The sequence below is a fragment of the Lissotriton vulgaris genome, chromosome 10, assembly GCF_964263255.1.
Source record: "Lissotriton vulgaris chromosome 10, aLisVul1.2, whole genome shotgun sequence".
Taxonomy (NCBI): Eukaryota; Metazoa; Chordata; class Amphibia; order Caudata; family Salamandridae; genus Lissotriton; species Lissotriton vulgaris.
This window is the reverse complement of record NC_141698.1, coordinates 1,059,481,375-1,059,505,791: the sequence shown is the minus strand read 5'-3', so window position 1 is coordinate 1,059,505,791 and position 24,417 is coordinate 1,059,481,375. Positions and strand designations below refer to the sequence as shown.

The 24,417-nt window shown below is 45.7% G+C and overlaps 1 protein-coding gene and 1 long non-coding RNA gene across 4 annotated transcripts in view; both read left to right on the top strand.

The window, feature by feature from the left end:
• Positions 1–24,417, top strand: part of RBMS3 (RNA binding motif single stranded interacting protein 3) — a 1,376,050-nt gene that overhangs the window by 257,256 nt on the left and 1,094,377 nt on the right. The window lies entirely within an intron of this gene.
• Positions 9,936–22,790, top strand: LOC147689310 (uncharacterized). Its single transcript, XR_015300724.1, has 2 exons — positions 9,936–9,981; positions 21,392–22,790. It is a non-coding gene; the product is annotated as an uncharacterized LOC147689310 (long non-coding RNA).

The window sequence follows — 24,417 nt, the reverse complement described above, 5'->3', positions numbered from 1 at the left end:
ATGTGTTGTGTTACGGTGAGTGGAGATATGATTCTGCATGTGTTGTGTTACGGTGAGTGGAGATATGATTCTGCATGTGTTGTGTTACGGTGAGTGGAGATTTGATTTTGCATGTGTGGTTGTGTTGTGTTACAGTGAATTGAGATTTGATTCTGCATGTGTTGTGTTACGGTGAGTGGAGATATGATTCCGCATGTGTTGTGTTACGGTGAGTGGAGATTTGATTTTGCATGTTTTGTTGTGTTGTTGTGTTACGGTGTGTTTATAAATTTACAGATTATATTGCAACACCTTACCTCAGCCCTGTCTAGTGAGCTGCTGAACTGGGCTCTGTGTTGTGCTTGTTTAAACAATAGATAGCAACTTGCAGAGCAGTGACTTAAATAAGTTGTTTCTGCTTAAAAACAGAATAATTTGATAAGATAAAATATGTACCAGTGTCCACAATTACTCCTTGATCCTACCATCTGCTTGGGTCAGTATTAAACTCAAGGTTCGCAGCCAGCTGAATGGAATCATTAGATCTTGCCTACAGGCAGCTTCCGGCTTCTATTGTGGAAAAACTTCTTGTTGCTAATACCAATACATATAGCGGCTTTTACACCCCGCCCATCATATCAACATTGGCTGATTTGCTGGTCAATATCATTGGTTTAGTTCTTATATTCATAGCTTCCCTTCCACTTTTTGTGTTTTCTGTGTTTTACCAGGGTAAATGACCATTATTTATACGTGTCGCAAACTGTAGCTCAGTAACAAGGGACAATGAAAGCCAATTATTTCTTTAACATTGGAGGGTCAGCAACACTTTTTGTGGACTAAACTCCTTTGCGAGTCTAGCCCCATAACATTGTAATAATTTGCAACTCCCAGTATGAAACCAAGTAATTTCTCAGTTTTCTTCCATTTTCCATCATCCACCTGAGAGCTTACGTTCATATGTAGGCCACAATAAAGTAAAACACACAAGATGATGGACGGAATGTTGCACAATGGCAAAACATTCACCCCCAGTCACAGATCTGGGTTTAATCCATCGGTATTTTGCTCACCAAGCCATCCCAGTTCAGACATGGCCATATGCAAATCAGCCTTGACCCTGTGCCTCATGGGAACAGTTCAGCCCGAACTGCCAAGCCATGACTTCCCTGGACCGGAATCAAGCATCCTAGGACCAGTTTCTGGCTATCAGTCGTCTTCAGCGAGGATATCTTGACTCCAGTTGCGTAGTGAGCACGGGACCCACGTCAGGACATACCCTTCCCACATAGGGTGAACAGCAAAACACACAAGATGATGGACGGAATGTTGCACATTGGCAAAAAATTCTTCCCCAGTCACAGATCTGGGTTTAATCCATCGTTATTTTGGTCACCAAGCCACCCCAGTTCAGACATGGCCATATGCAAATCAACCTTGACCCTGTGCCTCATGGGAACAGTCCAGCCCAAACTGACAAGCCATGTCTTCCCTGGACCGGAATCAAGCATCCTAGGACCGGTTTCTAGCTATCAGCCATCTTCAGCCAGGATAGCTTGCAACATTCCATCCATCATCTTGTTTGTTTTGCTGTTCACCCAATGTGGGAAGGGTATGCCCAGGCGTACAGGGTCAGACTGATTTGCATATGGCCATGTCTGAACTGGGGTGGCAGAGTGGGCTAAATAACGGTGATAGATTAAACCCAGATCTGTTGACTGGGTGTGAGTGTTTGATTGGTTCAGATGCTCCGTCCATCACCACTCCCTTTTGTACCGCTTTGTTTGCCATAAGTTGGCAGGGTATGCTCAGACGTGAGTCCCTTGCTCACTTTGCCCCTGGATTCAAGCAAGCCGGGCTGAAGACGGCTGAAATGCCAGAAACCGGTCCTCGGATGCTTGTTTCCGGTCCAGGGAAGGCATGGCTTGGCAGTTCGGGCTGGACTGCTCAGATCCTGGAAGACATACAAAAAAGTCCAGGTCCTGCCCCACAACACCCTATAGACTTTCGATGTCCCATCAGGCCTCACAGGGCCTACTGTGCCATGTTTACTAGGTGCAGACGATTTATAACAATTGTCCTGTACTAATGCTGTCCAGGGAAGACCTTGCTTGGCAGTTCGGGCTGGACTGTTCCCATGAGGCACACTGTCAAGACTGATTTGCATATGGCCATGTCTGAACTGGGGTGGGAGAGTGGGCTAAAGAATGATGATGAGTGTCAGAAATGTTTCCACTCTCTGGCCATCATCTCTTTGTGTTTGCTCTGTACTAATGCTAGGCCTGTCCCCAGGGCATTGTTGCTCTCTGTCTTTGAGCCCCACGGTGCAGCAACTCTTCATTCTAATTGATAGTTGTGATGGGACATGGGCAAAATCTCTACAGATAACTCCAATTGCCCTTCATAAGCGGAAACGCCTTTGATCTTTTCCGTGACAGCATCGGCTGGTACCCAAAATCAGGAGACCTCTGACGCTGGACACAAATGCCCGCTGAAGACCTGGGCATTTGAAGACCCTATATCCATCTCTTCCGCAGTGACGACCGCTCATACACAAGCAAAAAAAGTTTATACATTCTATGGACCTATTCACAGCAGGATATCTGAGTATGTAAAGAGGTACTCCTGTGTTTTCCTTAACCGACTGTGGGTCCGATTGACAAAGGGCCTCCCCACTCATGGCGGAGGCACCGCAGTCGTGGACGGGGCCCCGCAGTCATGACAGGGTCCCTCGGTCATGGCGCGGAGCCCGCACTGGTGACGGGGCCCACACTCATGAAGGAACCTCTGAACTGCAGTTTCTCGTTGTGGTGGTCCCACCATAAGTGAGGGCCCCTCGCCACAACTATTGGACCTCCGCCACAGGTGTGGAGGGCCTTTGTGCATCGGGCCCTGTGTTTCTTTTTTATGTACTTTTACATGCCTTTGTGATTTAGCCGGGAAATGTCTAAAATGGGAATAAAACAGGAATATTCATATGCAAATAGCAAAAACAGAAATGACTGGGCCCTCGTTACATCTTTACTAATAACAAGTTGGGCGTCTCAAAGCCAATATATCAAGGCAAGTAAGAGTATGTAAAAGAGTACTCCTGCACTTTGTGAATCAGCCCCATCAATGCTCACCTCTTTTCCCAGCTTCAGCTTCCATTTTACAGCCCACAATCCTTCTGGGTTTTACGACAACAGGTTATTCCTACCTGCCCACCCACACTACCTGCGCAACGTCGTGTGCGCCAGAGAGGTATGAAGGAAGCCGTGCAGACCACCTGACACATCTGCATAATGAAGGATGCTTTCACTGCATGTGCCCTGCCCTTCCTGGCTCCTCCAGTGGCCCTTGCTGAGAGCTGGGCTCAGTGGCCCCGGGAGGGGCAGCGAGGAAGGGGTAACCAGTGCAGCTGAAGTAATGAGCTCCGGTAGGGGTACTTTAATACCAGTTCGGTGAGCGCAGATAATCTGAATTCAAAAGCACAGCTCGTGTCGTCGCTCTCTGCAGTTTTTAATGCAGCGCATCTGATCCCACAAAAGTTGAATTAGAGCTCAGTGTTTTACCCATGCTGTGTTTTTTAATTCAAGGTATCCGGGCTCCTGCGTTTGTGCTGAAGGCTTTCTGTCCTAACGCAGTCATTGGCGGTGTTAGCTCAGCTCCGTTAGCGTTTCATGCCTGGGTCACCGAATGCGGCCCTGTGGCGGTGTCTGTCACTGAAATCGCTCTGTGCTTGTCAGGTCCGCACTGTGCTGATCCCGCATAATGCTGTCTGGAGCCACCGCCCTCCCTCAGCCTCTCCACCATCACACACGGCAGGGGACGGCTCCTTCCAGACTCTCCTGTGGCAAACACACTACAGATCCTGGCCTCTATGGGAGCCTCCCATGTTACACTGGCTGCAGAGCTTGGCCTCTCAGAGCCTCCTCCGTTCCACTGCACTGGCTGCAAAGCCTGGTCTCTCAGAGTCTCCTCTGTTCCACTGGCTGCAGAGCCTGGCCTCTCAGACTCTCCTCTGTTCCACTGGCTGCAGAGCCTGGCCTCTCAGACTCTCCTCTGTTCCACTGGCTGCAGAGCCTGGCCTCTCAGAGTCTCCTCTGTTCCACTGGCTGCAGAGCCTGGACTCTCAGAGTCTCCTCTGTGTTCCACTGGCTGCAGAGCCTGACGTCTCAGAAACTCCTCTGTTCCACTGGCTGCAGAGCCTGGCCTCTCAGAGTCTCCTCTGTTCCACTGGATGCAGAGCCTGGCCTCTCAGAGTCTCCTCTGTTCCACTGGATGCAGAGCCTGGCCTCTCAGAGTCTCCTCTGTTCCACTGGCTGCAGAGCCTGGCCTCTCAGAGTCTCCTCTGTTCCACTGGCTGCAGAGCCTGGCCTCTCAGAGCCTCCTCTGTTCCACTGGCTGCAGAGCCTGGCCTCTCAGAGTCTCCTCTGTTCCACTGGCTGCAGAGCCTGGACTCTCAGAGTCTCCTCTGTGTTCCACTGGCTGCAGAGCCTGGCCTCTCAGAGTCTCCTCTGTTCCACTGGCTGCAGAGCCTGGCCTCTCAGAGTCTCCTCTGTTCCACTGGATGCAGAGCCTGGCCTCTCAGAGTCTCCTCTGTTCCACTGGATGCAGAGCCTGGCCTCTCAGAGTCTCCTCTGTTCCACTGGCTGCAGAGCCTGGCCTCTCAGAGTCTCCTCTGTTCCATTGGCTGCAGAGCCTGGCCTCTCAGAGTCTCCTCTGTTACATCCGTGCCAGGGACTCTTGTGCGCCTCTGTCCTGCCCAGCCTTCTCTCTACAGCTCATCCCTGAGTTTGTATTATTCATGCATCATTAGGTGGAACCCTCTCCAGACCATCCTGCTTCTCTCCCTCCCTCCCCATGAGAGCTCCCTGCTTCGGGGGAGTGCCCCTTGGCGGCTGCCCCTTCTCGGTTATCGCCCCTGCCTTCTGGAACTCTCACTGGACCGACTGAAACTTGAATCGGTCAATCTTTGAAAAACGTTTTTAAAACAATCTCTTTGAATCAATACTCCCAATTCTAGGACGCATTTCTTACTTTTTGCCCGTTCTTAAGGTTAACAGACCCGCTTGGTGGAGGATCGCTGTGTAAAATGGCATAACATAATGTAACGTAACGCAGCGTAACAGGGACGGCTCCTCCATTGGAGCGGAGAGGCGTCGCCCTATTTAAATTACCCCCAAAGATAAAACAATAAAATGGAAATTAATTACCATTTATATTTCATATTCCCACCCTGAACCGATCGTCAGGACAGGGGCGGGGCTGAGGATGAATGACAGCAGTAGTGGGGCTGGTGAGCTGATTGCGCACTTTTCAAAGTGCGCATGTCCCTTTGGCTGGCCGTCTTGCCGACGGCCATCCAGGCATGCCCAGTTTGAAACCTCCAACCCAGCTGCCTTATGAGCACAGTGTGAGACCGCTCCCTCCAATCAGAGAACTGCTCTCACAGCATGAGGGCAGCGCCAGGATTGGTGCCTGAACTGCAGCTTCCACTTCCTTAGAAGAGGTCTGGAGCGGTCGATGTCGGTTCAGGTATGTTTTATTTTTAATATTAATATTTGCGCACATGCCTGCCCACCCTCCCCGTAGATGTCAACCGCCACTGCAACGTAATGTGACATTACATGGCATGACTCATCACTGCATGACGTAGCAAAGCTTGACACAACATACCATGACATAGCACAAGCACGGCATGAGGACAAGAGTTAGCAGAACATAGCATGACACAACACAACATTACATAGCATAACATGGCACACAAAATGGCACAGCATGACATGACATGAGGACACAACATGAAATAGGATGACATTACAGCATGTAATGACATGGCATATCGTGACTTTATATTACATGACAGAAGCATAGCATAACACAAAACGACATGCTTAGCATAACATGACGATACGAAATGACATAGCATAGCATGACATGACGACACAACATGACAGCATGACATGACGACACAACATGACACAGCATGACATGATGATATGACATGACATAGCATAACATGACAGCACAAAATGTCAGCATAGCATGACATGATGACACAACATGACGTATCATGACGTGCCATCATGGTATGGCATGACAAGTTGATACAACAAGATATAGCATAACATGACATGACGTCACAACATGAGATTGCATAAAATTCCATAACCCAATTTTCTAAATTTCCAATCAGGAAGTAACTGTGTTAGGAAATCAGAATCATGTTCTTCTTGGGCGCAGCTACCAACGATGCAGGAATTTACGTGCAAACAAGTTCTCAGTTTCTATATTTTTATCCAGTTTTCAGTAAATGCCTGTTTTTCTCCATTGGGTACACCATTTCTCATCCACGAGCCCTTGTGAGCAATTTCTGCACATTGTTCTTCTGCTCCTGTCTACTCAGGGCAGCACCTGCTCTCATCGGCAGTGGCAGACGAGTTGCATCAGAATGAAAGCTCTTGTCTGCTCTTGCAACTGACACCTAAGATGAATAAGAACCCTGTGAACACAATCCTTACACAAATAAACTATGCATAAATAGAGGTTTTCTTTACGAAACAATTACAGTCCAGAGTTTTGTTCATCTCTATCCTGGTGTTGAGCATTCCGAGTCAAAAGAAAATTGTTGATTTTTGCTTCCATGCGCCTTATAATAATAATAATCCACATTTGTAAAGCGCATCGTAACGGTCTCTAGGCGCTGGGGGCCGCTTCCATGCGCCTTATAATAATCCACGTTTGTAAAGCGCACCGTAAGAGTCTCTAGGCGCTGGGGGCCGTCGGGAAGATTAAGCAAGCTATTGCCCAGAGTCACATGATGCTGGACTAATCTGCCGCTGGTATTCGAACCGTGATCCCCAGATTCCGGAGTCAGTCGCCCTAACCGCTGCGCCACACCTCTTCCTCTTTCCTTACCTTCTGTCACGTGTCCCTTTACACAATGTGGTCCCTTCTCCCCTTCCCATCGTGTCGCTTCAGATACTCTATAAACAGGAAGCTTTCTTGCCAAGAATTTCTTTTTGCATTCCCTTGCCTTCCTGGAACAGCAGAAAGTAGATTTGTTAAAACGTTTCAAGGGGCATATTATACTGGATAATTGACCCTCAGGCACTGCATAAAAAGCATATTATGAGACCGCAGGAGTCTGATGAATAATGTGTGAGTCATGGGGACATAAAATGTACAACTGGTCTAGATATTTTGGTTATATATATTAAGAGATGGATTAAGCCTTTTATTAGCCCAGTGAATCTGGCCATGCTTCTGGCCTGTACTAAGTGTGCCAGGGCCTTGGAACCCGCTGCAGAGGGCTATTCCGGTTGTTAAAGGCCCTTATGCCGAGTTATAGGCTGAGCCCGCAGTCGAGAGCATATAACAAGGGAGAGGGCCATTACCAACCAGTATAGCCCAAAACATAAAGGCGATAAGTCTATTAGAGCATTCCACCCACTGAGGGCAGAATTTTCTAAATACAAACGGGATCTGCCTTCATAAAGGCTCTATTCTATAACTTGTTATCTGTATCCAATAGACTTCAAAGAAATTGTTGCTTTGTATTCTATTTCTATTTATTGTATGTATAGAGCGTGTGGCTGCCCAAGGGCTTCCCAGTGCTAAAAGAGCTCTGACAGCGAGCAAGCTGAGCCAATGCCTAATTATTGTGGGAAAAGCCAGGTTTTCAAATTCTTCCTGAAAGCTAATTTGTTTGGGGCAGCACGAATTTCTAGTGGGAGGGCATTCCACACGTAGGTCCCAGATGGGTGAAAGATCGACCTTCCCATCTGGCTCTTTTTTCTCAGGTAGTTCTGAGGAGCTGTTGCTGGCCGGATCTGAGGTGTCTAGAAGGAACGTACCTTGATATCAGGCTCCTCCGTTTTTCCGGCCCAGAATTGTTAATAGCTTTACAAGCGATGCAAAGAGCTTTAAACGTAACTCTAGCCTCAAGGGGTAGCCAGTGAAGCTGTTTAAGTGCTTCCCTATCAGAGATGCGTTTGGGGATCTTTAACAAGAGTCTTGTGGCCGCATTCTGTACCACTTGCAGCCTCCTAATAACATATTTAGGTGAACCCAGATAGAGGGAGTTTCCGTAGTGCAAACGTGAGAGGAGGAGGGATGGCTTCACCATTTTCCTCAGCTGCTCAGGGATTACATTAATGATTTTCCTTACCATTTTGAGCAGGGAAAAACATATCCCTGAAAGCTTCCTGGATTGACAGTCCAGTGTTAGGGAATCCTCCAGCCAAATACCAAGGTTTTTTATTGCGGATTTGGTGACAGAAGGATCTCCCATACATTTGGGCCAATGTATCAGAGGCGAGTGGATACCTGGATCTCCGAGCAAAATGAGCTCCGTTTTCCCCCCATTCAGCTTAAGACAGCTGTTGGACATCCACCTCACCACTCTCTCCAGACAGATGGGTAGTTGATTGTTACTAGATTCAGAGCCATTAGTATCCTATGTTTACCCAAAACTGCCTTTAATAATGTCTAACAATCAATTGTCTGTAAAACTCTCTGATACACTTGAGTCTTGCCAGCGCTATAGAAAACTCTGAAATAAATAAATAACAAATAAATGAGAAACATGAAGACCAACGTTGGAATGTTGAAGTGTGGGGCTTAGCCCAGCCATTATAATCCCGGAGCTACACCATTGTCTTTAATGGAGCTCCCAACATTATAACGTTCTAATATAGCCTTACAGACCGCCATAGCAGGCTTTACATGATATCGGGCCATGCCAGCATAAAGGTTGTGGATCTGACCACTCTGTTGACTTAACATGCCATACTCTGACACTGTTTTGTAATACACTCCTGATGCTTTCACTTTGTAGCTTTATGACAAGTTGTTGCATCGAAATAAGCAAGAACCAAATGCACGAAGGAATTTTTCGAAGCAAAGGCTTCGATTCATAAAACCAAGGCCTGTGAGATCTCAAAATGGCCTTTTGGTAGCTATAAAACATAAACTGTGGTTTGGTAACATGTTACTGAATCACTGTTTGGGTTGCCAATACATATTGATTCTCGATTTGAACAGGGCGTGTTTAGGGCGTCCCTTCCAAATAGATTCACAATGGAATGTATTAATGTTTTGCGACCGAAATTAAGTTGCAAAATGTGTATATTTTAAAGACTACATAAAAGCAGTGGTGACCCATTAGCAAATGGAAAGGGGTCCCAAAGAGACTCGGCTTTCTGTGAATGTTGCCCAAAATTGTTCAGGCATGGACAGTGGTCCCATGAACCACAGCCTCATCTAAAAAGAAGTTTGCAAACATTTTTTTCAATTTTTTTAATGCAACCCATTTTTCTCTGAGAAAATGGGGCTGCGGCGCAACTTCGCGACTTATTCTTAATACCTTTTGGTCGGTTTGAGCTAGAAACAACAATGTTTTTGTTCAAATCTGCAGATTGACCATAGCCCACAAAAAGTGTTGCTATTGCACAGAGTAATGCCAGGTCACGCCCACTTGTTCAGGCTGCCAACCATCCTAAGTGATAACAGGGCACTGTCGCTTTCAGCCTGAGGAAGTGCCTCACGACTGTTGGGGGTGCTCTTGCAACCCCCAGTTGGCTTTTCGTTGTGGTTGCTTCTGCACCAAAGTTATGTGACTGTGTTAGTGTATGGTCTGTCCTTACTAGGGATGGGCTGACATCTCCTTTCCTCCCACGGAATGTGCGGAGATTTGCCCCTTCCGCCTTTCGCAATGTAGGTGGAGAAATGAGGCAAATCTCCACATACTCGGGGGCGTAACGGAAGTTGGCCACCCGCCTCCTACCCGCCTCCCGCCCGCAGTATTAAATTAAATTAAAAAACCTTAAAATAACATTTAAATAAAACTTATCTTATTGCCGGCGCATCTGTGTCCATAGCGCCTTCTTCTGAGAACTGCGCATGCGCGGGAGCCTGCACAAGCGCATTCCTGGCGAGGAATGCACATGCACGGGCTCCCGAACATGCGAAGTTCCCAGAAGAAGGCGCGATGGACACGGATGCGCCGCTGATGAGGTAAGTTTTATTTTAAATGTTATTTTAGGCTTTTAAATGTAATTTAACACTGTGGGCGGCGGGTGGGCATTGCGTAACGGAACTATGTGGAGAGTCACAGAGATTGGTTCAATCTCCCTGCCTCTCCACGTAAGTCCCTTCCGCGACTTCCGCCCACCCCTAGTCCTTACTTCTTGTTAACGCGTTTGCAAGGCACCCTTGTTGCCACCTGTACAGCTGTTTACACCGGCGCTCAGTTCGTAATGTACTGGCATGCAGCGGTTTTAAAATGTAGTAAATGTAGATCTGGCTAGGCTCTCAGCACAGATCTGCAGACCACAGGATCATTGCCGCTGGGACTGGTTACCCAGATACCATCACTGTGTTATCTTGGTTACCCTGATTGCTCACCACCAGGGAGACTGATGTCGACGACAGTCCCCCACCCCTCCCCTCCCCTTCGCATCGCTGCCACCGCATCGTGGCGCTCCCCCAAGAGCAAGAAACGCAGAGGCAAGTGCTTTTTAAGTGGCACACACGGTGCTGTGCCCGCATCTGCGCACGGATCGCCTCCAACGAAGCTCGTTGTGCTTATTTTTACTGAACAACTCACTTTAAATATCAACCTGCAGGAGAAAAGCGCCGAAATTATCTGCGAGGAGCTACCCACGGTCTGAGAAAGGTTCAATCACCAACAGTCTGAAAGTTTCTACATTGTGGTTTTAACTCTGCTTCGCTGACTAAGATGACTTACCCTTTAAACTGCAATCCTTTCCTGCACCCTTTTACCCTTCCAACTCCTTGCGTTGTCATCAAATGCCTTATTTAGATTTTTGTTTTTATTTCAAAGGATTTTATTAGTTTTCAGAAAACAGGCAGTGTACAAAAAAGACAAAAAGATACATATTTGCTTATGATTGGTGATGATTCACATCAATAAAAAAATGCAGAGTGGTAAAATCAAAGTGCAAATCAATAAAATAAATGATAATACTACAAACTGAAAGTAATACAAAATAATACAATACAAATGGAAACAGTACTGGCCTGAAGATATGTATACCAGTTGAAATTCAATATTAGATTTTGTATATATAAACCACATCCCAACCGGTAGCGGAGAACTATACATGCAACATGCTGTGTGGATCACGAATAGCTACTAAAGTAGGAAAACCCACAAGGAAAAATGCAGCCCCTTCTTAAATGTATAGATCTGCTGCAAGCTCTACAGCGGAGTTCTGTCATTTGGAAAACATTTCTTAATCGTGTGAAATTATGGAAACATTCATTTCAGATTTTTACAGGGTGTGCCTGGATTCGCAGAAACACATCTGGCATTTTTGAACCCTGCTGAACCCTGTTCTTCCATCCCAGGGTTCTTAATAGAGGTGGGCGACAAATTACACTCCTCTTGCGGAGTTTGCAGAGGTTTCTTGGAGTTCCAGCAAAACTCCGCCAACCTCTGCGTGGCAGAGTTTTCTCTTGCGTGTAGCTTGCCAACAGAAAATTGGCAAGCGAGAATTGTCGTCCCCTAACATGATTTTTGGGTGGTAGGACTGCACCCAGGAAGATTTTTTCAACACGGGTAGTCGCCGGATGATGCGACCATTCGCAGTGAGAAAGCAGGATGCCTTTAAAACCAAAAAAACTGCTTTATTTAAAAGCAGTCCCAGATATGGTGGTCCACTGACCCAGGCAGGCCACCATCCCTGGGAGTGCCAGCCATGCCCAATTGGGTCGCCAAATTGCGACAGCCTCATTAATATGCATAAAGCATTCAATTTGCGACCCCATTGGGAATCACAAACAGTGTCTCAGACACTGTTGTGCATCCCAATTTGTGAGTCGCAAATTGCGAGTCGCAAATGCAACACAATTTGGGACTCGCAAATTGGTGGGTCGCACATCTGGCCCTAAGATGATTTTCCCAGTATCGCAGACTGTTGTGTGGCCCTGCCGAAACTCGAACCCAATTCCCCAGCTTTGAGGTCGACCGCTCTAGTCATTAGGCCACATCCTCTCTATCTCATCCCACGCAGGCCCATTAGTTACTAATTCCGCACCTGACATCCCGAGTCCTATGGATATAGCTTCTGAGTTGGAACATTCTGGAATATCTTTGGAGTAGAAAACATATCCTGTAACAGTGGTGTAGGAGGCGGTCTGCCCCACGCAGCCTTAGTTTTGGGGTCGGTCGCCTCCCCCCTGCTCTACATTGCGGCCGTCGCAAAGTGGCAATCGAAAGAATCTCGCCAGCACCCCTCTGATCTCGCCCACAGGCGACCAAAGGGCTAGCTACGCCACTGTCCTGTAACCTGGCTACGAGATTTTTTTTTGTCCCCATTGCTTTACAACTTTCTTGATCTTTCCCAGTGGTATGATCATAATACTTCACACCTCCCAGCAGTTTTTGAAAATGCCCCTGACTGTCTTAACCTGGAACAGATGTGATGTACAAATTACCCTTGCCAAGTATTGCTTATTTTCTCTGCCATCTTCAAACCACACCGGAAGTGGCTGCCGTCAATGGTGAGACACACCACAGCCATTTCCTGTTTATTTCTCAGACATGTTTTCAATTGCGGCAATAAATAGGCTTTGCTTCTCTTTTAGTTATTTGGATGTGATTTCCAAGTGGTTTATCCTTAAGGATATTTCTGGTGGTGGTGGCGCATGTTGAAAACTCCCCAACTTCTACAAAATTGCAGCTCTTGTGCCCAAAAAGTCTTCAAGTACGACTGCCCCATTAAGTAGGGCACCTTTAGTTACCGATACCGGGGGTGTTGGCAACTCGGGGTGGCGGAGTAAATGGGGGTTACAAGAAAAACTCAAAAATCGCTCTGAAAAGGAGGAATTACAGGGGGAAATCAGTAATTCCAGTTCTAAGTAGCCTGTTAGAGAAAAAGAAAATTAAAAATGTCACCAGATTTCCCTCCCTTTCGGCTCTGGCCGGTAAATCCTGCTACCAGATCCATTGGAAATATCCTTGTATCAAGAACCATATAATTGTACATTAGAACCTCCTGAAATATATGGAATTAAATGGAGTACAGCGTGCCTCCGCTCTCCCTACCCTGCCTGACTTGTCGTCCTAGCCCCATGGCTTTTAAAATGGGACATGGATTCAGCATTTATGGAAGGAAGTAAGGAGAGGGTAGTCTGTCTGTTTCCTCCATAGCACATGTACCTATTTGCTATTTCTTTCGATGCAGAGGAAATATTGTAATCGCCACAGTGGACATGTGTAGTGTTTAATGACTTGAAGCCACTTTACGAAGGGGTTCACTGCCAGGACTCCACTTCATCTTGCAGGCCAGCGTTACTGTCCATTCTGATGGACAATTGCTGTTAGCCTGTGATGCACCTTTTTAATGGCGGCCATTTTCTCCAAATCCTTTGCGTCATGGAGCTCACCTTTGGCCTTCTTTTTCGCAGTTTATATTAAAGCATATGGGTGGATGTGGGAAACCTCTACCTGTCAGACCACTCTTCGATCCCTAAATCTCCTCAGAAAGCCGTGACCTGGTGACCCAGACTGGACTTCAAGAGTCAGGAAGCGCACAGGAGAATGAATGTTGGCCTACTTTGCCACATTCATGGCTGTCACTACCAAATGGATCTCAGGGCAGTGCGACTGGTGCCGCCGCACTGGGCGCTGACCTGTGGAGGGGGCGGTGTATTTAGCAATAACTTATGATTGGAGAGATGAGGGGCACTTTTGCTCTGTGGTAGGGAGAAAATCCGAGGAGGCGGTCATAGGGTCTGGGGGCGCCAAAAATGATTGTTGCGCTGGGCGCCACCAGCACTGAAGCCGGCCCTAGTGGATCTGTCCAGCTAACTGGACATCCAGCAGCTTGTATGTACTTCTGTCTTCTTGATAATACGTGAAGAACTGATTAATATTGCAGGTGAATATTTCCTCAAAGGCCGGGCGAGCATGGGCTAGCTGCCAACAGCTCTTGTAACACACTCTGGAAACCATGCTACCAGCACTTGCAACATTTATGTATTAAAATATTTAAAGCAATGTTTGTTTGTTTTTAACATTTTGGAGCACTCTTAACCCGGCCCCATAGGACACGCCTCGACCATTATGACTTTGTGGATAGGAAATAAGAGAAATTTCTAATATGGCGCAGAACTGATAAGCCTACTGTCCCTTCACCCTGCAGCTGATGGCGCGTTTCTCGGCGCTGTATAAATTCACGCTGGTAAAATGACAATAGAGCAGGCTGCCCCTTAGACGGCACCCCCAGCATCCATCCCCCCGTGGAACTCCAAGCAGATGTCTGCTTAGTAATCAGGCAGCGCCGAAGAGCGCTGCGGGCTCTGCGGAGTCACCTTCAGCGCCGGGATGGAGCGGCAGGCCCTCTGACAGCCCGTCAGCAAAGATTGATTGATTAATTGACTTATCAAGGGGGAACAGCCAGGCATGAGCGGTTGCCGACAGGAATCAGCGGCCCCTCCCATCTGTGCGATGCCTGCACTCCCTGAGCACAAGGCCGGGCAGCATCGCCTGCGCCCCACTGCGCACGCGCACGGCGATCATCTACTCTTACATAGCACATGACGCTGCGCCTGCGGATAGGCTGAGAAGATTCTTACGTCACCCAAATGCTGGTTGCAGTCAAGGCCTGGGCAAGGATTTTCGGCAACCTACGCTGCATGAAGGGGCCTTCTGGCACTCACTGCTTGCTCTGTAGGCCAAGACGCCTTTTGGCACCCCCGCCTTTTCCTGAGCAGGAGAGGGTGGGGGTTAGGGGAAGGGGCGGGAGGGGGTACATTAGATGCTTCGATGGGCAATCGGAGACCCCCCTCACTCCCTTACTTATGCACCCGTGTTGCATTGCCTGTACTTAGAAGTCACCTTTGCTCCATGGGTCTGCCTGCTCTGGCCATCGCTTTGTTAGCCATTGGTTGTAGTTTATTGACTGTTTATTGGTGCTGTCCTTGGTGGTACCCGGTCGAGGCGGGGAATCTCATACACTGCCACATACATGACCTCATCCTGCAGTTCATTAGGTAAGGAGGAGGAAGTGAGCTTCAGGGGCTAGAATAGCGTAAAGAAACGTGATGTTTTGTAAAAATGCTGATTTTTGCTGCAAGCAACGTTCTCTGACGCACCCGATGACTCCTAATTCCTGCTTCTTTGAACAGAGTAATAAAAGCTTAAGGTATTTTTGTAAAGCAGAATTTCACCCTTGGGGTCGTCTTGATGCTGAATAGCAGAGGATTATTGTTACCAAGCTCAAGGGTTCATGAGAAGAACTGGGGTGAATGTCCCAGGAAAGGCCCATCCTTGGCCAATGGGTATAATCAAAGCCGTCAGATGGCCTTTAAAAACTGGAAACCCCTACCCCATTAGAACATGTTTCACAAAGCGGAAGAAAGACAGGGCTGAATGGATATACAGTACGCTGTTTGTATCCTGATGTATTGAAGGAGTCTGTAGTCCTGGATTAGTCCATCAAATTTCTTTAATTTGATTTTTCAAAAATAATTTCGGACTACTACGGGACCGTCTCCTAGCTTTTCCTCGTGCCGCGTTGCACTAACTTGGAATGACAGCAAATGATCTTTTTGCACATCATTGAAGTGGGCGCCTTACACAGCTTTGTATTGCGATTTGACCACTTTGCTGAGCACAGAATTTGCTTAAGCCATTTCCCTTCCAGCAGAGATATCATTTGCATCTACTCCTAATGCCTTGAGAAAGCCACCAGGCCCGCACAAAAAAGGGGGCGAAACACGTGTTGGCTGTTTTCCTTAATTTGTGATTCTTACTAAAGAATCCCACTGAATTCAATAAAAAAAAGAGAAAAAAATAAAAGAAAATAAAGAAATTTGATGCACTAATCCAGGACTACAGACTCCTTCAATACATCGGAACACAAGCAACGTACAGTATATAAATTCAGCTCTTTCCTTCTTCCTCCTTGCAAACTCAACTGTATCCTTTTTATCAACCCAGAATGCACTAAATGCTCAATTGACCTGCTGGGATTCGAGCCTTTGACCGTGAGGTCCAACACATATTTGTGGAGAAATGCGACACTCCACTAAACCTCTGGTCCTGAGGGCCCCTATGATGTACAATGCTACGTGTGAGCCGAATGTCTTGAGGTGGTAGGGTTTTGGGCCTGTGAAAGCAGTGCTTAATTTGTAAAAAGATAAGTGCCAGGGCCCTTGTCAATAGGCCACTGCAGTTTCCACTCCCCAATGCTAAGAGCGACCCGTGCAGGTAAGAGCTGTGGGGCAGCGGGGCCGGATTGGGGGGGATTCGACAGACGACCAAGAGGGAGAATGAAATAAATAATTATATAATTAATTTTCCCTCGTCGTCATCTGTATAAAATCCCCCCGCCCCACTGCTCTTACTTGCAGAGACTGCTGCTGCCCAATGCCCATGCCAGCACTGCCAATGACTACCAACGCAGCTAACCTTCACACGCCTACAAGTGTAACATTTCAGACTTATAATACATTAAAATGAGTAATGCCTGCCGCCCAAGGTATTTTTTTTATAGCTGTGGGTCGAAGGTCGTTTTAAATTATATTGAATTATTAAACAACTGTTGTTGTGCTCATCACAAGATTAAACAAACAGCGCTACCATGTGGCAGGTTGTCATAAGTGCTGGTGTTGACAATGAAGTGCCGGTTCCAAGCATCAGAAACCACTGGCTCAAATTAAGCACTGTGTGAAAGACAACAGGATCAATGCACTTGGGATTAACATCTCACATGGTAGTGCAACCTCCCTCTATCTGTGCTCTGCACACCTCCTTCCGGCGTGCAAAAGAGGCCTGTGCTGGAGTCTGATCAGGGGAAGGTGGATGAAACCATCATACTTGGGCACGCCCAGAGAAAAGTTGTGAGAGACAATAACTTGTTGCACATCCATGGGAGAGTTGTAGAAGACATCGCTCCCCCCACACAGACCCAAGTAAAGTTACAGATGAGAATTGGAAACTCTGAAGAAGATGGATGCAGTGGTGGTTCACATTTATTTTATTTATTTATTTATAAAGTTTGTGGTCCATTAGCAATAGCTGAACATTGATTGCAAAAGTCAAAGACACCCAGGTCCATCGTCTTAAAAGGAAACCAACAGATTACTAAAGTGAACAGCATAGGGGCAAAAATCACAGCAGGAAGAACACTTCTGCCCTCAACCGCTTAGGCAGGGACCTCTACACGGAAAGCAGCCCGTTGGACTTCTGCTGTGGTTCCTAATGGCAATGCCTGAATTCGTCAAATATATTTTACCAGCCTGATTTCTCTTTGATTTAATACAACTGGGGCTACTTTATATAGTAACCTTTTGGCACATGGAACCTCTTTTGAGAGCTTCGGATTGGCCAGTAATGCCAGCTGCGTGTGGAGGGGTGTAATTTATCCCGTCCTTTATTCTGGCAATCGTTTGCTTTTCTCAAAATAATAAACGTTTGTCTGAGCAGAACTTGGCTGCAGGCGAAATATAACAGCAATCCACAGAGCATATGGATTTGTTCACTGGCATTTAAGGGCCTTTGATTAAAATTCAGCTCAAGCTGGTGATGAAACGTGTCGTCCCTGTAGATTGGTGGGAGTCCTGGCTGGAGCTGATTGCAGGGGGCGGGGCAGGGGGGGGGGGGGGGGGGTGGGGAAGGGGTTCCAGAGAGGAGGGATGGAGGGGGTCGCCCCCAGCAGTGATCCAGGGAGCAGCTTTTGGGATGCACCAGAAAGGGTCCCCGCTCATGTCGCCTCATGAGCTGCGCTAAGAGGGGTTCCTCTTGTTCAGTTTCTGGGGGAGTGTTGGGGGGTTTTACACATGTCCTCTCCATAGTTTCAGTCTCGAAAAAAGATTTAGAATTCGTTGCATGTCCTTCCAAGAACCGGCGTCTAGAAGAGACATTACATTGGGCGGGAATTATTCCAGGTTCGGCTAAAGCAAGTGGGTTAGAAATAATGATAACTAGCATGCCATTATTTGTAAAAAAAAAAAAGTTGCAAGCACTATCATTGCAACGTAAAATGTGGGGAGGGGCCCAGGCTCCCCCATATATCATAGATATTGATAGGCCTTAGGCTGGGTGCGCCCCCTGAAGCGTGCCCCCACCCCTACACCGTCTTCTGGCCTTGCTTTGAAACCACAGATCTTTGCATTGAGTGTGATAGGCTGGCGGGAGGCCCAGGCCCGCCCCATGCTGGACCGCAGATATTCATAGACGTAGTTTAAATGTGTACCCCCTTAAATGTGGGCCGTCCCTGCGCCGCATTCAGTCCCTGCTTTGAAACCACAGATTCTGTTACATTGAATGTGATAGGCTAGTGGGAGGCCCGAGCTCACGTCATGCTGGACAGAGGCCAGAGGATGCTAGGATAAGACCAAAGAACCACTGGATGGTACAAATATCCCCAATGATCTTGTGAACCAGACATGTCTCCACCTCTAGGGAAGCTCCCCTGCAGTTTGCGGCGGCTCTCTTCATCTCCGGGGGGCGCTCTCTGGAGGACCTCTGGGGACCTGTGTTGCACCTTTGTCTACTCAAGCTGGCCGGGGACTCTTCTTGTGAACAGAAAGCTTCAGGGCCAAGGGATCCCAACCTAGAGGGATGCAGCGCAAGGCTTTTCCTTCTTGAAGGACCACGCGGATGAAGCTGGTGGGAGCCTTTAAAGTGCTGGGTTCAGATTGAAACACCGGAGCAGCAGTAGGCAGGCAGGCCAGTGGCAGCGTTTAACGAAGAGACGCCCAACCAATCAGGCGGTCTGCAGCACTTGTGGGCTTTCTCCAAACTTTGAAGTATCAGATGTGGGTTTCATGGTCAGTTTCCAAGTACTCCCAAGGTGGGGTAATGCACTTTGGAGGGGGGCAGTACTATGCTGGCTGTGTCTCCACCATGAAGGAGCCGTGACCCCAGTCCCACCGGTTGGCAGGTGTCACAGGCCTTCCGTCCTGCACTTTCCTGATGGATCTGGCTGGTTGGGGAGGCTTGTGTCACACACCCATGACTTCATGTCACACTGGACTCTTCTTTCAAGTACTAATTTACACAGCATCCCACACACATGGGTTGGTTGCAAGAAAGTGTTCTCTTTTTAACATGGAGCTGGTAAACCTTAACTTTGACATGCAGCCATGTTCTGACCCAACAACTACACTGTAATAGAACCATCGTCCTTTAGCCATCTATTAATGCCTTAGTCAAGAGGGAGATTTGTCCCACCCTATATGCCATCCGAGGAACAGCTGTAAGTGACATGTTGGGTTCCTTTTTTTCGCCAGCAGCCATCTGGGCTTTGCCGGGCTCACTGGAGTGTTTGGTGGCCTTCTGGATTAGGTGCCACGTAGATAATGCCGGAGGATATTAGGACTTTCAGGGGAAATATAAGACACACCTGTAGAAAGACACCCAGTACAAACAGCTGTAAGCTTTCATTCCTTCAGTAAGGAATCCCTGGGTGCACACTCACATATGGTCTTGTTCTACTTTCATGCCCATCTGTCTAAGCCCTCAGACTCGAACAAGAAAAACTAATTCAGTACACTGTATTAATTAAATGTTAATTTCCATACCAGAATTGGAACGTTCACAGTCTAATTTAAATAAAAACATATACATAAATAAGTTGGCACAAAATAACAGGTTAAAATTTCAAAGAAAAATTCTTTGAAAAAAGTAGAATAACACAATTGATCATAACAATTCATTACATATACAACCAAATTCGACTTAAAATTGAAAGCAAGAGAATCATGCACAGATAAATGCTATAGACAAATATTTCATCAAATCAAAAATGACACATAGAAGAAAATTTTGGAAAACATATTTGAAAACAACCCCCTATATTCACTGTGGCCTATTGATATTTTTGCCACTGCTGATCTCTGGATCCAAAGGTCTTGAGTTCTTACAAAAGTGATAACAACAGTAACATTTATACATGTATATCAGTTGCTCACTGGACCCTAGCTGGATTCTACATATGAGAAAATGCGTCGACGCGTTTCGGTGCGGCACAAATGATACTGTAGCACCTTCTTCAGGACTTCTGTATTTGGGGTCACCGAATTCGGTAAATAGTGCTTAACACCCTCTCTGTGGATATACGGGAGAAAAGCAAGGTATCACTATATTTGCACAGGTTTAGTGGTGTTAACATGATCTGAGGCTCTTCTCATCTTACTACAGATAATTATATATCCTGTTCAGTTTGTCTCTTACATCTTGTTCTTGTTGTTACAGGTATTCAGTTCTTTGTCTGTTTACCCACTGGTGGAGTTTGTCTAATTCTCTTTGCATATACATGATACTAGAGTTCTCATATACTTTTCTATACTTGTAGTCTCACTCAGCAGTTTATACACCTCATTACAATAGTACATCTTTGTGTATCTAGTCCCTCCGTTTCCATTTCGGTGTGGAAATATCTAGGGGGCCTTGTGTGTATTCTATAGAACACTCGCTCACATATGGATTATTACATTCAAACACATTCTTACCCCTTAGGTGTAGGGCAAAGCATCCAAATGGGTGTTTTTAGGACTCTCAGATCACGTCTTCAACTCTGGGGTATAGTTGATCCTATTGGGGTACATCGGATATTGTCAGAATCTATGGTCTATCCATTTAAACTTTTTTTTACAAACTGATCATGGGGACCATTTACCTTTTCACATGTATAGGGTTCACCGATATGGAGCCTCTCATTCCTGTACATTAATTACAGATTTTTGTTCTATAGGATATACATAATAGAGGTTATGTGAATGTAACAAACTGAAGATGTCAGATTTTAAAGCACAATTCTGGGATCTCACGCGATTAGCATAAATCACCAAAACTTCACGTTTTTTTACCTTCGATTCTAGACTCCTCTTCATTTTGTGCAGGTGTGGCACAATGCTTAAAAATAGCGCACAAATCTACCGAAGTATGCACAGTGCCTCGTTTAATGGAACAAAATGTGAAAATAAGCAACAAAAACAATTTATTGGCATAAAATCTGTCTCGAGTGCAGGGAATTCTCTCACTAGGACATCATTTAGGAGAAATGTGCTGATACAACTAGTTCAGAATGAGAACATAAATGTCTCTACTGACAAAAACTGGTGTTCAGACACTATTTCAAAATGTTAAACATTTAATGCTAGCAGAAATCCAATGTGCTTCTTTGCCTTGAAATTATGGGATCTGGAAAAAAGGAGAACTTTTCATAAATGAAAGACTGACATATAATTGGACATGAGCATTACTTCTTAGGGTATTGCTGACTTTTCATAGTCTTGGGCATTCTACACAGTCCAATGATACAATGGGTTAAACTTGGCTTAGTAAAACATAAAATCAGAAAGTTGAAAAATGTCCTACTTATAGTATTGAAAATAACAATAAAAATTAGTGAGCTCGGTTTTAAGACTAAGGCCTCATTTTTCTTGACAGCAACATCATCAGCAAAGACCAGCCTATCACCAATGAGGAAAGTCACATGGAGTTTGCTAAGCATGGACTGGTCCACCCGGAAGTCAAGGCTGAGCAGTGAGAAGGTGATGAGAATAAGCACTGAGATGTTATAGGGAGAAGCACTTTCAAATCTATCACTGTTTGGAATTGTCTTCTAGAGGTAGAGACTGTGAAACTGTCCACAGAAATTGAAGACATTGGATCACAGTTGAACGGCCTGTAACAGGGGACATTGTCAGAATGGATGGTTACGGTGAAAAGGTGTCAGTGGTCGTTCCCAAGGCAATCACCTCAATGCACATGGGCTGTTCACATTTCCCATTTTTGGATTTTTCTGTTGCAGATCAATTGCTGTGGAAAACCTGGTACAATATAGCCTTATAGCCCGCCGTAGCGGGCTATACAGGCCTTTAACAAGAGAGCGGGCCTTTAATGGCTGAATATCCTGCTAGGAAGTGCTCTAAGGCTTTTAGAATATTCCGCTCCTAGAGGGCAGAATGTTCTAAATTATAAAACAAAGGCCTCACGGAGCTCGACGGCGTTGAAATCCCCTCGGACTCTATGATGCCTTTGTTCACAGCTGTGAACAAACATTGGAATGTTGCAGCGTCAGGCTTCTACCCGCCATTAGAAGCCCGGAGCATTCCATTATCTTCAATGGAGCTCCCAACATTTAAGTTTTCGAACTGAAGCCAAATTATATGAACAAGTGAAAAGAATGCGTACATTACCACTGAATTTTTTGCATTAACATGAACATATACTTACTCCAATTTCTGTAGCCAGAGGGGTGAATAGTTTACACACCACTGATTATTGTATCTCCTGAGGTTTAGGAAATCAAACTTTTTAAACGATTCTTGCATTCTTCTTTTCGCCAGTAAACTCTTGTAGCCAAGTATGCACCCTTCCATACACACATCTTGTGAATTCCAAATAGACTGGTGCTCCAAACCCCACATTTTATGTCTGGCTTGACAGCACATCTGTCTGCGAGGTATATTGTTAGAAATTATTTAGAATATACATAGAAGGGGCTTTGGCTCCATCTGGAGAGATATTACTTTTCCCGTCATGGTGTTAGTTATTTGATGTACCAATGCACCTTCCAGGAAGAACTTGCATTTGAATGCAAGAGGGGCTATTTCACACCTGAAAAGTACAGTAAATCATCACACTGTTTGCCACATTAAGATTTTTATGTTCAATATACATTCTCCACAGAAAACAATCATTTTTGCTACTTTATTCCCAGCACCAAGAAAGCCAATAGGTTTAGATTTGATGCAATAAACATTTCTGCATCTAACTCATGAAAGCAGCATTTATGAATACCTGTGTTTACATGCTTTGGTACATGATTAAAGCGTGACCAATTGGCCTTACCAATACTTTTGTATGTGTAAGTAAGGTGCTCTCATAACTACTGTTCAGTGAATTTCCAAACTTATGTGAACGTTTCTAGGGTCTAGTACTTTGTTGTTGGTACCAAGGGAAGTTCCTGGTCCTCGAACACTCCCTTCACATGCCTTAGCTCCTTGTTTTCACATGTACTCCACTTGAACTCCCCCCCTTTCACACAAAATTATATGATGCATACGTTGTGCAGTACTTGTCTATATCATTCATGCATAGTAGACACTCATGATTTTCTGCATGCTTAATATAAACAATGCTGGATTTATGAAAGAAATGTAAGTTACACACTGGTAAATTAGGACTTTTGTAAGTATAAATTCTACTTACAGTTGGTCAGAAAACTCGTGGCAGAATGTCCGGGTGGAGAGTTGTGAGTTTGCATTCATGGGATCACACCCACATAGCAACTTACTTTGCAAAAAATATAAGTGCCGGGGGCTTTATCGGGATTCCACTGCAGCTTGCTCCACCCCTTGCCACTGCCAGCGCTGACAATGACAGCACCAACACAACTACTAACCATCACACTACCATAAGTGTGACAACTCAGACTATTTCACACCATAAAAGCTTTAAGAATGGCTTGGGTGGCAGGTATTAGTCATTTTTAATGTATACTGAATTATTAAACACTTGTTGGTGTGCTCATCTCTAAAATAGACAGTGACATCATGTGGCAGTCTGTCATAAGTAATGGTGTTGACAATTAAGTGCTGGTGCTGAGCACCGAAACCCACCAGCTCAAATTAAGCACTGCTTCAGGCAAAGGACACACTTCTGCACTCACAGATGTAGCGACCTCATTAGTCTCTCACCTACTGTTCTCCATATAGTAAGCACACTACTATATATGGAACTATGTATGTATATGTTGGCATTACTGTAACACTATACCTGGCAAGCAATGGAACCATTTATCTCACTTGGTTCCTACTTCTCCCATCAACAAGCTCTAGACAGAAGTACCACGCATTTCACGGTTGTCCCTCCCGGACCCCCACCTCAATTACCAAAATTCTGATCTTCCCAAAGATGGCTTTATTTTGGTAAAATCCCAACTTTCCTGAAAGGAAACTACCACACAAAATAGTTCTACAACAATGTTCAAAATGTGTCACCTTTGCAGAATGTCCCCTGTGGATGACATTTCCCACGACAAAAGTTGTTGTGGCAAATGCTGAATTCACCAAAGCCTATCAGCTAGGAGTTTTGCAACAAACTAGCCTTTATCGTTTTTTTCTCCAGAGGACACACTTTCATATTTCTTGATGAACCTTTCAAACAATAATTTAAAAAAATGCGTCCAAGTTTTTGAGGTGGGTGTGTTGCATAAAAAAGGTTGTCAGCTGGTTAGCTTTGTTAATGCATGTTTTGTTTCGTTATGGTTTTTGCAAACCTTTATTGGTGGCAAAGCTGCCGGACCCTCAATGATATGAAAAAATAAAATCGTCTAAAATTAGAAATGTATTTTGTTCTTTAAAAAGTAACTATTGCCTTTATAGCCCCTGACACTTACAAGAACTACTTGGTGTATGGATGTGCACTTGTGAAGTGGAAGAATACCGTCACTCATAAAGAAGTTAACC